The following is a 20,826-nucleotide window of genomic DNA, read 5'->3' on the forward strand; positions in this document are numbered from 1 at the left end:
ATAATCCTTTGGGTATATACCCAGTAATGGGATCGCTGGGTCAAATGGTATTTCTAGTTCTAGATCCTTGAGGAATTGCCACACTGTTTTCTACAATGGTTGAACTAGTTTACAGTCCCACCAACAGTGTAAAAGCGTTCCTATTTCTCCACATCCTCTCCAGCACCTTTTGTTTCCTGACTTTTTAATGATCGCCTTTCTAACTGGTGTGAGATAGTATCTCATTCTGGTTTTGATTTGCATTTCTCTGATGGTGAGTGATGATGAGCATTTTTTCATGTGTCTGTTGGCTGCATAAATGTCTTCTTTTGAAAAGTATCTGTTCATATCCTTTGCCCACTTTTTGATGGGATTGTTTGATTTTTTCTTGTAAATTTGTTTAAGTTCCTTGTAGATTATGGATATTATCCCTTTGTCAGATGGGTAGATTGCAAAAATTTTCTCCCATTCTGTTGGTTGCCTGTTCACTCTAATGGTAGTTTCTTCTGCTGTGCAGAAGGTCTTTAGTTTAATTAGATCCCATTTGTCTATTTTGGCTTTGGTTGCTGTTGCTTTTGATATTTTAGTCATGAAGTCCTTGCCCATGCTTATGTCCTGAATGGTATTGCCTAGGTTTTCTTCCAGCGTTTTATGGCTTTAGGTCTAACATTTAAGTCTTTAATCCGTCTTGAATTAATTTTTGTATAAGGTGTAAGGAAGGGATTCAGTTTCAACTTTCTATATATGGCCAGCCAGTTTTCCCAACACCATTTATTAAAGAGGGAATACTTTCCCCATTTCTTGTTTTTGACAGGTTTGTCAAAGATCAGATGGTTGTAGATGTGTGGTGTTACTTCTGAGTCCTCTGTTCTGTTCCATTGGTCTATATCTCTGTTTTGGTACCAGTACCATGCTGTTTTGGTTACTGTAGCCTTGTAGTATAGCTCGAAGTGCTGACTCCAGTTTTTTAAAAGCAAAGCTTCTCTTCCTTAACCAATTGCAAATCAGAAAACCTTTGAATCTACTCATGACTTGTAAGATATCCTGCTGCTTCACAGTAACTCTTTTAGGCCAGAACCAATGTGTAATGTCTATGTGTTGTTTTGTGATTTTTCCTGTAATTTCAGCTTTTCTGAAATCACCCCTGCCTTAAAAAAACCTTACCTGCATGCCATCAGTGAGGTCAGGATTTAAGTGTTAGCTCTCAGGTCCTCTTTGCTTAATGTTCTGCAAATAAATGCCTTCCTTTCTACTGCTACAAACTCAATGTGAATTTCTGGTCTTACTATGACATGGAAGTAGCTGAGTTTGATAACATGAGCCCAGTTTACAGAGGGCATTATTCCATTCATAAGGAAGGATTATCATGAATTAAACACTTTCTCGTTAGGCCCTACCTCCCAGTTCTGTTGTATTATGGATTAAGTTAACACCAAATGGATTTGGAGAGACACAGTGAAACCATAGCATTGTCATAAAAGATGCTCATTCCAAGCCCTGTGCTCTGCTATACATGTGGGCAGAGCTGCCTTCCCCAGCTTCACGGAGAGCACTGAGGGTCAGAGATGGCCATTGAAAGTCAGCTGAAATACACGAAGGAGAAAGTCCTACGGTGCAGACAGGGACTACTACATCCATCCAGAAAAAAGAAAACAAAACAAAACACATGTACTTTCAATCTAGAGCTGCATCCGTCTAAAACATTGTTTCCCAGCAGGTTGGTTGTAAGTGAAGGAATCTGGGAAATAACGTCTCAAGATATGCTGCATTGGTATGGTGATTACTTTAAACTGAAGGCACTTAGAAAACAGCAAATATGCAAAGGGGGGTTTTCCTAAATCTTCTTTATCTGCCTAAAGGCAAATTCTCCAGAAGGAAGCCAATTGTAATGAAAACAGAGTTGGCTTGATCTTATAATGCTTTTAAAGTTTAGTAAAAATGCCATGCCCTTGTGCAACAGAAAATGAGTCACTTTACTCTTTAAAGTCCGGAGGTTAAGGAAGTTACAGTGCTTTAGAGTGCACTCCAGAGGGGTGCAAGTTGAAGATAATCTGTTACCCATTTAGAAGAAGAAGTGAGAATAAAAGTGTTCTTTCAGTCTCCTTTCTTTCCATATGACCCAGGATGGAGGAAAAGACAGGAAGTGTCCTCTGGCTGTTTTCCCTCCCTGGTTTCTGAGTCCTGGCACCATGTTAAATGGCTGCCCATGGTTGAAGACATGGTCCCCCAATGGATGACACTGGACGAACTAAGCGATGGGACTAATCACGCTTACCCACGCAACCTTAGCTTATCCACCTTGTGTGATTTCTCTTTGACTTCCCAAACCTGTGTGATTTGCCTTGCTCCCTGAAAAACGAATCTCTAGAGAGGCTGTGTTGCCTTTGGGCAAGGGTCCTTTAATGTGCTAGATTGCCTGCTATTATGGCCCATGCCAAAGCACTTACCCTTCAAAAAGATGGTTCCAGGTAACTTCTGAACTTAAAATCCCCTTACTAATTAAGAACTATCTTAATCAGAGACAGAATAGACAACTTAAAAGACCGTAGGAACCGAGCGGCCATTTTTCTACTAATGGGACAATATCGGAACTAAAATCTGGCTGCAGAAGACATTTTACTTCTATGTTGAAAGCAGAGCTCTCCCGTCCACAGAAGAAGCAGTAGAAAAGCACGAAATGAGTAAGTTGTGAAGCTGCAATGCACTGCAAAGAACCAGCAATGTGTCCCATAAAGAGAATGTCTATTTCCACTAGGTGGCGCTCTTAGTTTAGAAATAGCATGTGCTCACCAGCATTAGTAGCGAGTAACCTCACTGTAGGAAAAAGGGGAGAAGAACTCTGTTCCTAGAAGACTGCAATGGCATTTTCCTGACCCATATGTCTGGTCTACAGCATTTCCTGTTGCCTAACAGGATTACTTCCCTAGGCTGTAAAAATTCCTGCATATTTGACACACACACAGAATAAGAGACCACAGATAGAGAAAGAAGGAAAGAAGGAAAGAAAGTTTTTTGACAGGATAGCTGGAAGAACAGCCCTGAGATTGAAGGACAGATTTGAGGCTGAGATTTGCTCCATACTCACTGCTCCAATGAATGAATTCCCTGCCCGTGCACCAAAATAATACGGCTCTGATGACTGGAGGGGCCCAGGGTCCTTTGTTTTGTGCCGGTTTAGATAAAATGGCAGAGATGTACATCATGTGCTTTTAACGAGCTGAGAGTTCATTAGGCCAGAAAGAAGGAAGAAAAAGCAGCTCCCCCATACAGAGACAGAGGGAGGGGGAATTTTAATAAAGAGAAACCCCTTGTATGGTGGAAAAGTGGTTGCTTATATTGGGATGCTGGAGGGGGCAGTTTCTGGTTTGTATAGGGCCCAGGGGATTGGTTTGACCAGGTTTATTATTTACATAGCCTGCGAAAAACCTGGCCCTTCCACCTTGGCTCTTTAATATGCAAATGCATGTCACCATAATATTCTGAACAGATGGTAGTATTTGGAGGCAGTCATTATACCTGGCACACATGGTGACAAGAAGAAGAAGGCAGAAATTGCCATAGCGGATGGACTGTTTCTAATGCCCGGCCCTTGCATATCAAAGCTTGCAGGCCTGGTACTTCAAGCCACTTTTCTGTTAGAAAAGAAATGGTTTGGGGGTTGCTTTCATTAAAAGAAAAAGCCTTACCAAGAACTTATTTTACCCTCTTTATCTACCTAAAAATTATGTCTTAATAACTCCTGTATTAATTTGGCCACCTTTAATCAGACATTGATAATATCCCTGGAGTCCCCTAAACTCCAGGACACTGATGCTAGTGTAATTGGGATCACTTCCCTTGCTGCTGAAGCAAGCTCAGATGCCCTGGGCCAAGCTGGGGATGTGAGATATAATGTGTCCAAAGCTGCATCCAGTTTTTTTCTAGATTCAAGTAATTTCTCTGCAAACATGGGCATTTGCTTGATAGAAGATGGGGCCTCTCTCTTGGATTTGAGACAAGGAGGCTGGCATCTGGGCCAGAATGATGTCACCACTCACTGTTAAAGAGTAAAAGGTAAGGTAGCATTGATGGTACAAGACACTGACATGAACTGAGCAGCAGCCATTCTCACTTATGAGAAAGGGTTCATTGACCTGGTCTTTCCCAGGGAGTCTTCCCCTTACCCTCTCTCCAGAAAGCCAGACTCCAGGGGAGCTGCACCCAAGCCTCCAGGAACATGACAGTTGGGAGTGCAGCTCTGAGCGTTACCCAGGGGATATGATGTTGATTCCTGTGCTTTGGGGACAATTGATCATTGGAGCGTGAATTGATGCATAGTTTCAAGTTTACCCTAATCCAGGCTCCTATAATTGTAGGAAGAAACAAATTTTTTGTTTTGTTTTGTTTTTGTTTTTGAAGTAATCCAATCTGGCATTACTTGTCAGCCTGTCACACTGAAAAACTGAAGGAAATAATACCCAATGTCAGAAAAGAGGGTAGTACATGGGGGTCTCCAAACCAAGAATAAGATGCAGCTCACTTAGTCTGTGGGTATTTAAGAGACCTATAGCTTGGGATGATACTGGATCTATGAGTGACACATGCATTGAGGAGTCATGGTATCATTTTTGTGTATTGGCAGTGACTTGCTTGACCTTACACTGGCAATAACAGTAGCTTTGGTAATTACAAACTGCTTTTGAATATATTAAAATGCTTCTGATTAAATCTTTTTTTCATTTCAGAAAAGGAAACAATTTCACACTGACAGAGATGTTAGTGCAGCACAAAAGATTTTTACGCCTACCTAATCCATTTGAGAGTAATATGAAGATCTGATATAGCCTTCTTCTAAGACTCTGTTGTGCGTTCCCTACAAACAAGGATTCTCTCCTACGTTATCCCAGTACAATTATTAAATACATTACTGTATCTAGTCCTTAAATTTTGACAATTGTCCCCCAAATCTCTTTTGCAACAATAGGGTCTCTAGAGAGAAATACATTTCCTCCACACAAATCTGTCCTGCCCTGATTTGACCTAGGACCCTGGGGACACTGCCCCTGTGCTGAGTTACTGAGATGAGCCAGCCCTGCAGCTGTGCCCAGTCTACCCCACACCCTGCCGTTTTGCATGTTCCCAGAACATAGCCCCCTGCCCTGAAGACTTTTTTATAGGCTGGTCACACCCTGTGCAGGCATCAGTCCCAGTCAGGACACAGCATGGACATGAGGGTCCCTGCTCAGCTCCTGGAGCTCCTGCTGCTCTGTCTCCCAGGTAAGAAAGGAGAACACTAGGAATTTACTCAGCTAGTGGGCTCAATACTGCCTGGACACTCGGGGAAATATTCTTATAATGTGATTAATAGTTTGAATATTTGTTTTTATGTTTCTAATTTCAGGTGCCAGACGTGCCATCCAGATGACCCAGTCTCCATCCTCCCTATCTGTATCTGTAGGAGACAGAGTCACCATCACTTGCCAGGCAAGTCAGGGCATTAGCAATGAGTTAGCCTGGTATCAGCAGAAACCAGGGAATTCTCCTAAGCTCCTGATATATAAAGCATCCAATTTGCAGACGGGGTTCCCACCTCAGTTCAGGTGGTAGATCTGGGACAGATTTCACTCTCACCATAAACAACATTCAGCCTGACAAGGTTGCAACTTATTACTGTCAACAGGTGAATAGTTCTCCTTGCCCAGTGTGACAAGTCATAACCTAAACCTCCCAGGGAAGCAGATGTGTGAGGCTGGGCTGCCCCAGATGCTCCTCCTGGTTACTCCATCTGCAGAGAGCATTTCTCAGACTGAAGCCATACTTGGAAGGTCACTGGAAAGTCTTGTATACCTTAACTGTCTTTCCTTCTTCTCATCCCTAGCAGCACAGACATGGCAACGACTCTCCTGATTTTATCAAGAACAGATATTATTACACCTGAGTCTGAGTTATGGTGTGAGTTGGAATTAATAGCACAAAGGAGAAGCTACTCTTGGAATTCCAAGTAGATTTTTTTTCAAAATACAGGGAATGAGAGTCTAAACTATAGCTTTTCAAGGCTTGGGATCATGGTAGTTAAATGTGCAAATACTGGAATGGAAGGATTCTTTGGATTTCCCCAAGAATCCAGAGTTTATCCACCACAGAAGGATTAATCGCCAATCATGTGGTCCTCAGACCTGCCTGGGAAGCTCAGGATTGGGGATGCTGATGCTCCCAGCTGCCTAGAGGACTTCATTAGGTGATTCTCCAATCCTCACCTCTGTCCATGTATCTTGCTGAGGTGCTGATACATAGTATTGAATCCTCCTTTTCTGACTTCCAAGTCTCAGTGAGGGCTCTTCACTGGTCAACTCTACTGAAAACGATAGAGGGAAAAGGGGTTCTGGAAGATGTACTTCTAGGATGGTAGTAATGATGGGGAAGTAACAGCTGACATTTCAGTGCAGTCATTACATTACAGCTCTCAGGGGTTTGTCAGGTGATGGCCCCAGAATACATTGGGATGTGCTTCCAAATACTATCAACAAATTTGAGATAATAGCAAGGAAATTTTATTAAGTCATATATTAAATAAAAAATTAGAAAAATAGGAATTTCATTAAATGTATATAGCAATCATTTCAAATAAACTTTGTGGACTACATATATGTGTGTGTCTGTTTGTGTATCATACATGCAGAAGTGTAACATTCTTTGTCCTTAATATAAAAACCTTGCTACTCAAAATTTTTCCAGAAACCAGCAGCATCACTAAGACCATGTCATAAATGCAAAATAACAGACCCACCTTTCATCAACTCAGTGGGAATCTGCATTTTAACAAGATAACAGATCTATAGAGGTTTAAGAAGCAATGTTTTAGGGAATGTTTACTTCAGCTAAGGAGTATTTGTTTTTATTCAATGTAGCAATTTAAGAAAATTAGTTTAAAGTTACATGTTATTAATAAAACACATCCAATTTTATTTTAACACCATTTGATTTGATTTAATTTAATTTAAATTAACTTCAGTTTGCTTTTTTCATGCTGAAGGTTGAAAAACAACCTCGTTAATTATTTGTCAATGACATGATCAAATACCTTGAAAATTAAACGGAGAAAAGGTCTTAGAAACTTGAAGAATTACTAAGGTTAAAGAATAAATCCACATTTTGGGTATTTGTGTTGGAGCTGTTGAGACTTAAATTTGCTTCTGTAGCTTGACCTCAGGATGTTGATCATTGTCCTGGATAATCACTGCTCTTTCAGTCTTGACTTCAGAACAAAGAAAATCCATACATTAGAGATAAGCTCAGTGACCTACAGCAGAACCACCCAGCTGAGCCCTGCCTAGATCAGCTGAATTATTGTTATTATGAACATCTGTAAACACGAAAATAAATACAAGTATTATAAGCCACCACATTTTGAGTGATTTTTTGCAAACCATTACTGTTGAAAACCTAATTACATTATTGAATATCCACACATATAGATATATACATTTTGTGAAAATTGACTGGATAAATATGAATACTTAGAAAACCATTCATAACGAAATAGAAAACCTAAAAGAAATCATTTTTTTTTTTTTTGAGATGGAGTCTCACTCTGTCACCCAGGCTGGAGTGCAGTGGCCAGATCTCAGTTCACTGCAAGCTCCGCCTCCTGGGTTTACGCCATTGTCCTGCCTCAGCCTCCCGAGTAGCTGGGACTACAGGCGCCTGCCACCTCACCTGGCTAGCTTTTTGTATTTTTTAGTAGAGACGGGGTTTCACGTGTTAGCCAGGATGGTCTCGATGTCCTGACCTTGTGATCCGCCTGTCTCAACCTCCCAAAGTGCTGGGATTACAGGCTGTAGCCACAGTGCCTGGCAAGAAATCATATTTGAATGAATAGAATACAACTTAGCTCATTTATGGAAACATCTAACAGGAACGGTTAGTAGAGTTCACCCATATGATATGGTTTGGCTCTGTGTCCCCACCCCAATCTCATCTCAAATTGCAATTCCCACATGTTGAGAAAGGGACTTGGTGGGAGGTGGTTGGACCATGGAGTGGTTTCCCCCATGTTGTTCTCATGATAGTGAGGGAGTTCTCACAAGATCTGGTTGTTTGATAAGTACCTGGAATTTCCCCTGTGCACTCTTTCTCTCCTGCTACCATGTAAGACGTGTCTTCCTTCTCCTTCACCTTCAGCCACAATTTTAAGTTTCTTGAGGCCTCTCCAGCCCTTCAGAACTGTGAGTCAATTAAATGTCTTTTGTGTATGAATTACCTAGTCTCAGGTAGTATCTTTACAGCAGTGTGAAAACAGACTAATATATCATATGTAGCAATACTCAACAGAGGAATCAGAATGAGACTTTATATATATGATACAGGCTTATTGAAAAATAATTAAGTTCACATTTTATAAATAAAACATGTTTATACATATATGTGTTTATATGTGATCTACATGCATACATATTTAGATATTGCTTGCATAAACTTATCCATACAAATAGTCATGTTTTAACAAAGTTATATGACCATATTTCTGTACATATACACACATACACATGCAACACATACACACGTACAAAATTATCAGGGTGCCAAGGAAATGTAGTTTAGCCTTTCCAGGCCCTACCTTACAGAAAGAACCCAGAGGATTAGAGAATATAAATGAAACAAATTCTAAAACATCATGTGGCATGTGTATATTTTATTAAATAATTTTGTTTTGACATTCATCATTTTCTTTAAAGTTTTATAAAGTGCTGTTTTTTGGTCACCTTTGTAATTTAGATTTTAGGTTAAATTTGTGACCCATGAGGGATGGTGGCTGCTGGACTGAAGGTATTTGGATTTCACCATTGTTTAGGTAGAGGTGATTGCACTGTTATTTGTAAAGGAAATGTTTGCAATATGTTAGGTGGTAACACATTGCTCTCCATGGGTTGAAAAGGGAGTTGAAGTGTGGGAAAGTGAGCACTGTTGATGGAAAGTCACAAAGGCAGATTGGGATAGAACAAGTCCCATTACCCATGAGAAGAGATGAATCTGAAAGAGACTAAAATAAGGGATGAGCCACAGGACAAGGATTCAGATTTCTGGTAGCTGCTGTCAGGGCTGTTGTCCTTCTAGGGGCAGCAGTGAGGGGAGCAGCTCTTTTCTCCCCAGGAGGCAGCCTGAATATGGAGCCACAGGCAGCATGGACCTCCACAGCCTGCATCAGCAGTGCCACTTTTGGAATTTTTCTAGAGGCTTTGCCTGGAGTTATGGCTTCCCAACAATTTGTGAGCAATTTAATATGCTATAGTAAATCCCTTTTTGTTTAGTGGACTTGACATTTGTAACCAATAACAATGAGCAGGTCACACTAAGTGCAAGATCACAGCCTCCTCTTTTCTTGCTAAATATGCTTTCCAGGCGGGCCTGCCAGAGGAGGCCAAAATAAACAATCTCTGTATCATCAAGAGTACAGGACCAATAATCTCAGGGGGGCCACCAAGTTCTCATCCAGTTGCACCATCTCATGGCACAAAAAGAGAGGACTGAGGAATCTTTCTGTAATCCTTCAGCTGTTCTTTCTGCAGCCTTGGGTAGGTTCTCCACGTGCATGCACTCATCAGTGCTCTGGAATACTGAGGGAGGCCTTCTGGGGATAGCCTGGGCTCTGTCTGTGGAGCTCCCTTCTCTATTTCTCTGTCTCCACCTTTCTGGACCACCAGCTCTTCTTCCTCTATTCCAGGATACTCCCAGGGTTCTGCTAGGGATTATTCCTGAACAATTTTCTGGAAACCTCCTCAGGATGTAAGATAGATCAATTTAAATCTCACCTCCTCTGCTTTCCAATTCGCTGAGACAATTGTCTTTGATTACTAATGTCCAATGACTTGAAAATAACTGCTTCATGTATTTTGTGCTGTATTTTAGCTAATCCAGAGAGGAGTGTCAATCTGGTCTGTGCTAATCTGCTTTGGATCCAAACAGAATTTCTGGAGGTGATGTGTGGATTTAGAATGTTGCACTCCTTGGGGTTCTGTATCAGAATCTCACAGTGCAGGAATAGCAGGTCCTAATCTGGGGTCGCAATTGGGCCCTCACTGCCATCTCCTCATCTCCTGCCCTGTCTCACACCATACCTGGTCTTCTGCACACAAATACAGATACTTCACCATCTTCACACCATCCTCATAGCACCCTCTGAACAGCAACCCCTTGGCCTCACATTGCACCTGGGGAGTGAACACCTTTTGTGCAGCCACTCTCAAGAGAATGAGCCCATGGAGGAGGACAGTGTAGTCTCTGGGAATTAGGCTTGGAGTATTAAATTTGAAAGTTCAAGGTCCCAGGAACCTAGAGAGTCATGTTGCAGAAGAAAATGGACTCTAAATTAGCACAGTTTCTCTGTGGGAAAGACTGGAGGAAATCCACGTGAGGGGCTTTCACTTCTGGGGCCCAGAGCAAAGGGTCCCTCTTGTTGGGTGTGACTGTGGCTCTGGTTGATGCATTATTGCTGTGACACTTTGATACTCCCATTAAAATACAAGATTGGAGGCCTCCAACCATGATGCTGTCAGTGTCCACAGGGCCCCTTTATGACCCTTTATGATTCAGCAGGTTGTTGAGGACTCCCTGGCCTTTGTATGTGCCTTTGCAGCAGGGGCTGGTTTTGTCTCTACCCTCATCCTTCCTTCCTTCATGTCTTCCCTGAAACTCAGAGCAATTTCCCAGGTGACGTGATCTTGTCTTCATCATACTTTGGAGAAAACTGATCCCCAGGAATTCTGGGCTGTTTCAGTAATCTAGATTTATTCAAACTTAGGTTCCAGTTCATGGGCCATCTTGTTTTGTTAAAGAAAGAAAAGTGTTTTCTTTTTCTTGGAATCAGTTTTGACATCCCTATTCGGAACATTCATGCTGATATGCTGACAGAAATAAGGCCACATGTCTCAAAGAAGTAGATTATGGAGGCCTCCAAACCAAGAATAAAATGCCTATTTAGTTGATGAGTACTAAAGAGGCTGTTAGCTTTGTATAATGATTTGCCTGTGAGCTACACACCTTTGAGAATGCACAGTGGTATGCATTAACAGTGGATTCCTTGGTCTTAAAATGGTAAGAAGGATGACTCAATGCCATTACAAAACGCTGTATAATTCCTTGGGCATTCTCTTAGGAACTGTCATTGCTATTTTCTTTTTTAAAAATTGTAACAATTTCACTCTTACAGAAAAGTGTTAAGTATAGTGCAATGTACGACTTTTTTTCCGCTGGACCATTTGAGATTGACTTGATGACCTTATAGTCCCAACCTCTAAGACATTCTCTACATAACCTAATACGAGTGTGGATTCTGGGAATCAGCATTAATACATCACTCCATCTAGCCCTCAGGTGCATTTCGAGTTTTGTCAATTGTCCCAGTAATGTCTTTTGTGACAAAATAATACAGTCTCAATTCACGTGTTGCCTTAACTGGCCCACGCCTCTTTAGTGTCCTTCAGTCTGGAACAGGTGCTCAGTTTTTACTTGGACCTCATGACTTTATTACTTTTGAAGATTAAACACCAATTACTGTGTAAACTGGTTCTCAACTTGCATGTGATTGAGTTTCTGGGGGATTAATTTTGCTAGTGCTCCTGTGACAGGAATATCCGGAAGTGATGTTGTGCTCTCACTGCAACCTATCTGGGGGTTGCGTGATTTCCATCTGCCTGCCCCATGACTGATGAGGTTCAGTTTGACTCCTGTTGAAAGGGGTGTCTGCCAGGCTTCTCCCCTGGACCTTCGATCTTTTTCACTTTGAAAGTAAAAAGAATTTGTGGAGAAGTTCTTTGATACTTGATACTTCATGAATATCCTCATCCTAATCAAAATTTGGACTCGTGGATTCAGTTTCTTCAATGGGTTAGACTAGGCTACCTTCATTATTTTCATAGTCAACACTCCCTGAATTTGTCAATGGGAGCCCCATTCACTTTTACGCCTACTACCGATGGGTGGCTAAGCCATGGTGGCGTGACCTATGCACAAAACTCCTGCTGAGTGTCTTGGGGTCTGATGCTCTAGGGCATCTGCTTGCAACCAGCCAGCCAGGATCCTATTCCAGAGAGATGCAGCAAACGTGAGTGATCTAGATTTAAAATACACATATTTCTGAGTAGATGTGATGGTCATCGGCTTTCTCTTCACTGTACTTCTACTGACTCCCCATGGCCATATCTGCCCCTGCTGCTCTCGCTGAAGCTGGAGAAGACAGCTCTACCTGCACACATGACAGGCCTCAGGGCCTGGAATGGGCATCCCCTGGGACAGCTCTCAATCAGTGAAAAGAGGGGAGGTGTATACATACCCCATCTCCCTCACTTCTCAAGTGAAATAACCCAGAGGCATTTTCCCTATGTTTCCATATGGGTTGAGTTCTAGTTATGCTCAGCAGTAGCTGCTTGCTCATGTATGTCTCACCATCCATCTTGTCTTCTCTCCCTCTGTTTCTCCCTTCCCTTCCTGGGTTTCCTGCAGCTTGTAAACATGCTGTCAGCATGGAAATCCTTATTGCTAGAAATCCAATCTAAGTCTATAGACAAATCCTCATTTGTAGCAGTATCTCTCATCTAAATTCTTGCCACTTCTCCTTTTTTGATGGGCAGGAAAATTCAGAAAATTCAGGAAACAATTAATTTTTCTTTGCCTGTCTGTCTTAGATTGGGCTCAGGCAGCAAGTTATTTCTTTTGGGTCACAAAATCAGGGGAGCCTCCAACAAATAGGTCCACACTGTGAGGTCCACATTAGAATGGCAGCAGCAGAAGAATCCTCCACCCCAGGGAACCCCCAGACCAGAAGGCCCTGACTCAGATCCTTCCTGCTCTCTCACTTTATAAACCTGCTGGCTGCTCCTTCTTCTCCCCTTCTTCCAGCCATTTGACTTTGGATTCTTCTTTAGGGGAGGACAGGTTTGACTATGTGTCCACACCCAAATCTCATCTTGAATTGTACTCCCATAATTCCCATGTGTTGTGGGAGGGATAATTTGAATAATGGGGGCAGTTTCCCCCACACTGTTCTCGTGGCAGTGAGTAAGTCTCACGAGATCTGATGGTTTTGTCAGGGGTTTCCGCTTTTGCATCTTCCTCATTCTCTCTTGCCTCCACCATGTAAGAAGTGCCTTTCACCTCCTGCCATGATTCTGAGGTCTCCCCAGCCATGTGGAACTGTAAGTCCAATTAAACCTTTTTCTTCCCAGTCTTGGGTATGTCTTTATCAGCAGCTTGAAAATAAACTAACACAGGAGATGATAAGGGGGGATTGGTAGGCTGAATAATCCTGCTCTCCCCACTTAAAAGAGGTCCGTGTCATAATTTCTGGAACCCATGAGTGCTGCCTTATATGGCAAAAGGAACTAGGTAGATGTGATTATGGATCTTTCTATGGGAAAATAATCTTGGTTTATCTTGTGGGTCCCAGATAATCACAGGTGTCCTTATAAGAGAAAGGCAGGAGGATCAGATTTGGGGAGATGTGACTGTGGAAGGAGAGGCTGAGTGATGTGAGAAAAAGGCCATGACCAAGGAGAGACAGCAGTGTCTAAAGAGTGGAGAAGGCACAAAAACAAGTTCTTCAAGGGAAGGTTGACTTTAGCCCAGTGAAACCTGTGTGAGATTTCTCCCTCCCAGAAGAGAGGAAACAAATGCTGTTTGAAACCAGCAAGAACATGGAGATTTGTTACAGCAGCTACAGGAAGCCCATACACAGGGAGAGAATGGGATTGCCTCCTTAAGGGGGTGTTTTTCTTTGATCTCCCAACCCTTTCCAACTTGTCAGCCTTTGGTGTCAATTTTGACAAAAGATGGAGCACAGTTTACTATGAGGAGAGCTAGCACAGAATTCCTCTTAGGGAGAAAATCTCCTGGGTAAACTCCTTGATTAACTTTTGTACATTCTGAGTATCTGAGAGACTAGGGGTCAAATCCCACTGTGCCTGAGAGAAGGGCGGGTTTGCCTAACAGGTGAATAGATTAGATTTGCAGGACACAATCTGAGATTGAAGGACAAAGTCAGAGATGGAAACAAATAGAAGAAAGGAGGGAGGGCTCAGGGCAAGGCAAGATATACTCCTGCCCCCAAGTCTGAAATAAAGCCATTTAGAGCTTGCAAAGCCTTGGAGAAAGTTGCATTTTGTAGAAGAAACTGCAGAAGGTGCTTAGTTTAATGTTAGGATTGCATACGATAAGACAGATGCAACACGGAACTGTGAATTTCATAGCATCTTGGATTTTTCTCTTCTACCATTGTATAGGTTATGGGATCATCTGTGGCTGGACACGTCCATGTGGAAGGAACCGACTTAATGTCAGACACACGTGGATTCAAATCCCAGTCCCAGCACTCACTGACCATGTGACTTTGTGCAAATCACCCATGCCCTCGGATGAACGATCTTCTCATCTCTGAAATGGAGCCCTATAGATATCAAGGGCTGTCCTCAGGGTTTAACCAGATGATGTGCTGTGAAATTTATCTTTATTTTTTTAGAGAAGAGTACTCAGTTCTGGGTTTTATGCACCTCTGAATCTAATAGAATGAAGAGGTTTTAAAAGATATGACTAGTCAGATGTCATTTTCAACACAAAGGCATCACTATTAATTCTACAACAGGTGCCCCACTGTGGGCTATGAGTTCCGTGTGCATTTATTTCCACCATAACATCTTTTATCTATTTATGTGTAGCACTAGAAAGTTGAACAAGAAGATTGCGAACGACTATTGGACCTTTAGTCTAGATTTTCCCCAAGCACTTTTTGTGCTATTTTTCAGGGGCTGCTATAATAAATTGCCAAAATTTGGTGTCTTAAAACAACAAATATGCATTCTCTTATAGTTCTGAGGGCAGAAGCCTAGAATCAATCTCACAAGGCCAAGATCATGGTGTTGGCAGCCAGGCTCCTCCAGGGGCTCCAGGGGAGAGTCTGCTCTTGCCCTTCCAGCTTCTGGTGGCTGCAGCTTTACTTGCCTGTGGCCACGTTGCTCCAGTCTCTGCTCCTGTGGTCACTTTGCCTTCTCTTCTCTCTGTGTTAAATCTCTCTCTGCCTCTCTTATAAGGATAGACACTTGTGATTGCATTTAGGGCCAACCTGGTTAATCGCTCCATCTCAATATGCTTCATTTACACCTGCAAAGGCCCTTTTTCCAAATAAGAAAGACATTCACAATTTCCAAGCAAGAGGACCTGGCATTTTGGGAACCATACTCAGTGTATTAAACCATTGAAATGTCCACTCTTTGCACACACCATACTGCCTCTCTCACCTCACCCCACTTCTTTTTCTTTTTCTCATGATCGCAAATCATGAATTCACTTCCATAAGTGCATCCAATGCCACCTATGTCCAGGTTCAGAGTTCGGAGAGGCACCCACAGGAGGGCCTTACTCAGAGTTGGCATGGAGACCTGCTTTGTTCCCCAGCATCATGCCCAAGGAAGGACACAGCCAAAGGCAGCCCTCAGCCATCTGGAGAAGCTGTCTCAATAGACAATAATCAATCATGGGCTGTGACTCAGGAACTCTGATGATCTTCAAAAGCCTGTGTCCTTGGCCCTTATGGAAGGTTTGGGGGTCTACTGACTCAGATAGGATCTACCTTTGCTTCCCACTTGCCCCTTTCCATGCCCTAAGGAAATATATTTGGTGTAGACTGAGTGAGGTGACACAATTGTCCAAAGTATAGAAATGACTATCATTTTGTTTGTATTTTTCTGAGCTAAGTTTATGAGGTATTTTGAGATGTTTGCAAAGTGTTTGCAAAGAGAAGCAGATCTTGACCCAGTAGTTGGAAGAAATTCCTAGTTTAGGAGTATAATTTTTTCTACAATTTGGGACACAAAAATCAAATGTTGGCCCACCTTCCCCTCCCCTGGCCTTAGCTACTGCTAACAGCTGTTAGGAAGATCCACTTTCCACCCACTTCTTTCATCTGTCTCCTAACAGATTGCTATGATGGAGGAGGCCAGAGGGTCCCAGAGGCTCCCTATGAACGCAGGAGAGCTGGGGGGCTCCTGGGATCTCTAACTACCTGGTCTGAGCTCAGAGCAGCTGTTTCCTTGGCAACCACTTAGAGCTTAAAGCGGAACAAGCCCATCTCCAAAGGAACAGAATGTCCAGTGACCTCTCTACAGACATCTGGTTGGCTCTGGGGTGACCTCTGCTCCAGCCTCTAGAGAGGAGCCCTGTGAATGGGGCAGCATCACTGGCCCTGCTCAGTCCAGCCTCAGCCTCTGTGGGACCTGAGGCACCCCCACCACCTCCACCACCTCTTAGCAGCTGCAGGTGGAGTGAGCCTGACTGCCCTGCCAGGCTCCTGGAGAGGGGCACAGGTTCAGGTCATCAGGCAGGCAAATTGGCTCAAAGGAAACCTGTGTCTATTTAACTCTGGGGGCATGGGCCCTGCTTCTAGAGCAGCTCTGACAGGAACTATCTGCTCAACCACACTTCCCTTGCTCTTAGGTCCAGAAGCAGCAAGTCCTCTGGACACTCCAAGATGTGCTTCCTGGCCCTGCTCCTCTGCCTCCTGGTGATGTGCTTTCAGGATGTGTGCATTTCCCCCTGCAGACCATGAGCAGGGACTTTAGCCTTGGAACCAGCGATGATGGGCTAAAACATGCTTTGGAAATTACAGTGTGACATAAGGAGGTGATTTGCCTTAACTCTCTATTAGGAAAATGAGGCGTAGAGTCCAGGGCTTACCACGAGGCAGAGGGACCAACAGCCCTAAATTTGTCCTGTCTCCCTTAGGACCACAGAGACTCTGTCCCTCCTCCCACCCCATGTGTACCTGTCTTGAGAGGCTCACTGAAGTCCTGGTCAGGTTGTGAAGAATGAACCTGTCCATTGGTCCCTCAGGGTGGGGTTGCACCATGCTGTACGCCCTTTCATAGTTACCCTGGTCCGGAGGACACCTCTGCAGCCATTTCTATCTGGACTCTTGTACATAGGAAAGGTGGGAAGGTCTGGGGTACTAATATCTGTCATGCTTAAGCATGGCATGGGTCTTTTAAGAAAAAGGGCAAGTTTCTTCCAATGCTTTGGGAGTAGCAATGCATTACACTGCCTGAACAGGTTGTCCTTGCGGGGTGGAGGGGGTAGATCATCCTGACTCAGTGTCCAGAGACCCTGACAGAATCTGGAGGTGAGTTTGTCAGCAGCATATGAAATTGACTTTTTCTCCATCGATGTAGAAGCAGCACAGATATAGGCAGCTCCATGGTCTGGTACCAACAGAGACTCCAGGAGGCTCCAAGGCTGCCCAGCTTTGGGGACTCTCCCTGGGCTGCTGGAATCCCTCCCAGATTCCATAGAAGTGGCTCTGACTTTTACTTCTCCCTTGCCACCCAGATTGAAAGCTGAAGATGTTGGGATGTTTTACTGCCAGTAGAACTCGCCGCCCCGCCCCGCCCCGCCCCCACGGCCNAGCATAATCAAATTTATTACAAAGAAGCCTCAAAATATGGTGGACTAAATGGGACAAGGTTTCTGTGTCTGTGCCATGGCAGTGCAGAGACAGGCAGGTGGCCTTGGTGATGTGGGTGGCTCTGCTCCACAAGGTCAGTCAGGTAGGCAGGAGGCACGAACACCCTGAGAACACAGCCTTCCTCCTACCTTAGAGTCCCTGTCCCCATGGCCATCCTCAGCAGCATGAGGTGGGACAGAGTGGAGAGAAAGTTGTTTTTTCTAACAACCAAAAATAAAAACAGAAACAAATAAAACCTCGAGCTTTCCATCAGTGACAAATGTACTTTTGACTCAATCACAGATTTGAGAAATTTTCCATTGAGTGGATCTCCTGATAAAGCCACATTCGTTGTTTGTTTGTTTTAATCTGAAAATGTGTTTACATGATTCTTGTAGATATTTTTTGACAATAAACTTACATATGTGGTAGCCTATTTGAAGTTGTCATTTACTGTTTCATAATTGCTGCTAAAAGTTATTTGTTAAAACTCTGTGACTCTAACTGTTCTTTTTTGAAAGAAATAGTCTTTTTAAGATACTCAGATTCCTTTTAACCTCTTTATCGGGCCCTCCTTTGTTCTGATCCAAGGTATTGTTTTTTTATTTATGTCTAATTAATCAATTACTTTTCACAATCACAGAATCAAATGTCCTGTAAGTTGCTATGTCAAAGACCTGTCTGAAGATGGCAAACACACTCCACAATAAACAAAAGACAACACCATGGTCTCAGGAACACTGGGAAAGTAGGAGTGCTGGTGTCCCATTATCAACAGGGAGCCCTAGAGTTAGAGTCAGGTCTTTCCTGTGACCTGGGCACTTGGGAGGAGCCACCCGTGTGCTGAGTTGTGGGAACCTGCCCCGTGCCCTGAGACTGGAAGCACGGCCTTTGCTGTGTCCCACCTGCTATGGATTGAATTGTGCCCTCAGATTCATGTTGAAACCCTAGTTTTCATTGTGACTATAGAAATTAGGACCCTAAAAATGTAATCGAGGCCATAAGGGGGGGTTTCCCTGACCCAGTAGAAATCGTGTTTTGTTTTTGTTTGTTTGTTTGTTTTTGAGGCAGAGTCTCGCTGTGTCGCCCAGGCTGGAGTGCGGTGGCCCAATCTCCACTCACTGCAGGCTCCGCCTCCCGGGTTCACGCCATTCTCCTCCCTCAGCCTCATGAGTAGCTGGGACTACAGGCACCCGCCACTACGCCCGGCTAATTTTTTGTATTTTTAGTAGAGACGGGGTTTCACCATGTTAGCCAGGATGGCCTCGATCTCCTGACCTAGTGATCTGCTCGCTTTGGCCTTCCAAAGTGCTGGGATTACAGGTGTGAGCCACCGCGCCCGAGGAATTGGTGTTTTTATAAGATCCAGAGAGCTCTCCTTTTTTCCCTTCTCTCTGTAACTGCCTTCCACTCTACAGAAATGCTGTGTGAAGACATCGTGAGAAGATGGCATCCGCAACCCAGGAAGAAGGTCTTTACCAGAAAGCAAACCCTGCTAGACATTGATCTGGGATATTCCAGGCACCAGAAATATGAAAATTAAATTCTATGGTTTATGCCATCTAGTCCAGTTTTTTTTTTTCGTGTGGCAGCGCAAGCTGACCCATCCACTTTTCTCACTCTGAGCAGGATCAGCCTCAGGATCTCCTACCTTACACTCGCTGCCTTCTGTGAATCAGATATTCCGATGAGGATCCTGTTGGATCCTACTTGAGTCAGGGGCCACACAGACCCCCACTGAGGGCTGAGGCCCACAGGCATCTGAGATAAGCAGAGGTCCAGAGAATGATAGCCCGTGACTGTCCCCTGTAAAGACAGTTTCTCCCCAGATGGCTGAGGGCTGTCTTTGGCTGTGTCCTTCCTTCTGAATGATAATGAGGGACGGAGCAGGTCTCTAAGCAAAACCACAACATTTCAGGACAATGATGCCTATGCAGGCCCTCCTATGTGTGCTGCTCAAACCTGGACACAGGTGGCTCTGGATACACTTAGGGAGGTGAGGAGATTTATAATCACAAGGAAGAAAGAGAGAACGAGAGCAGGTGAGAGGGAAAGAGAAGAGCGTGTGATGTGTGCATAGTACCAACACTGAAGAGTCATTCTGTAATGGTTTAGTGCTGAGTATGATGCTCAAATGATCAGGTTCTATTCCATGGAACGTATACAGGTACCTTTCATAGGAAAAGAGCCTTTGCACATGTAAATTAAGGATTATAAAATGGGCAGATTGTCCTGTATTGACCATTTTAAAAATGTCATTTTTTAAAAGCCTGCAGAAGAGAAGACAATTTGAAGACATCAACAGAGATTGAAATGATTTGGACTCAAGCCAATGAAAGCTTAAGTCATCAAAAGCTGAAAGAAGTAAAGAAATAGACTTGCCCCTGGAGCCCCTGTAGCAGCTTTGTCTGATAACAGCCTGCTCTTGGCTGCCGAAACTGGTGCTGGACTTCTGGCCTCCAGAACTATAAGAGAATATGTTTCTGTTGCTTTAAGCTACCAAAGTTTTGGTTAATTTGTTATAGCAGCCCCAAAATACTAATTCAAATGGGGCTTAGAATAAATCCAGCCTGAAGGTAGCATAATGATTAGGGATCTCCATGTTCAATTCTCTAATGTTACACATATTAGAAGAAGATTTCTGTGATGGAAATAGTGTACAGGAAACCCCACAGTGTATACTGGAGCATCTGTTAGTTACATAATAAATATTGACAATTCTTAGTAAAACATGACATCTGAGTAATACTATCTTATCTAGAATCTTCATTCTAAGAATTCAAGGATGCAGAAAAGGGGCCCTAAGTAATCTTTTCATGTGTATATATGTATAGATACATTTCCTGGTGCATCAGCTAGAGGAACCTTGAGGACAGCCCTTGATATCCTTGGTGCTATTTTCACAGATGAGTAAACTGTTCATCAGAGCACAGGTGTGGTTTGCACAAAGATACATGGCCAGCAATTATCAGGGCTGAGCTTGAACCCAGCTTAGATAAATATGTTGCTTCCACATGGCCACGTGTGTTCCATAGAGGAATGAATGGCTTTTAAACTCAGAGAAGAGACAAAGCCAGAAGGGTGGTGTGGAATTCTTAACACAAGCCCCTTGCTACCTCTGAATCTTGCCAAGATTACCACAATTATAAACTCAAGCCTTTCTGCAGTTTTATCTACTAAGCAAAACTTCCTCAAAGCCTTCACAAATATGAAACGTCTTTCTTTAAGATTTGAGGGCAGGGGCACATGTTGCCTTGTCCTAAACACCTCGCATCTTGTCTACCATCCTCATCTCTCTGACCCAGTCCTTCCCTCTCATATTGTGTCCTGTAAATCTGATTTCTCTCCCGAATATGAAAACAAATGAATAAGTAGCCCCCTACTTT

General features: G+C 43.3%; 1 pseudogene; it reads left to right on the forward strand.

Annotated features, from left to right (window-relative positions):
* The first annotated feature begins 5,180 nt into the window (after nucleotides 1-5,180).
* On the forward strand, nucleotides 5,181-5,665 carry LOC108520306 (Ig heavy chain V-I region 5-like; annotated as a pseudogene).
* Nucleotides 5,666-20,826: the final 15,161 nt, after the last annotated feature.

This window comes from Rhinopithecus bieti, unplaced genomic scaffold (genome assembly GCF_001698545.2).
Source record: "Rhinopithecus bieti isolate Rb0 unplaced genomic scaffold, ASM169854v2 scaffold_51762, whole genome shotgun sequence".
Lineage (NCBI taxonomy): Eukaryota > Metazoa > Chordata > Mammalia > Primates > Cercopithecidae > Rhinopithecus > Rhinopithecus bieti.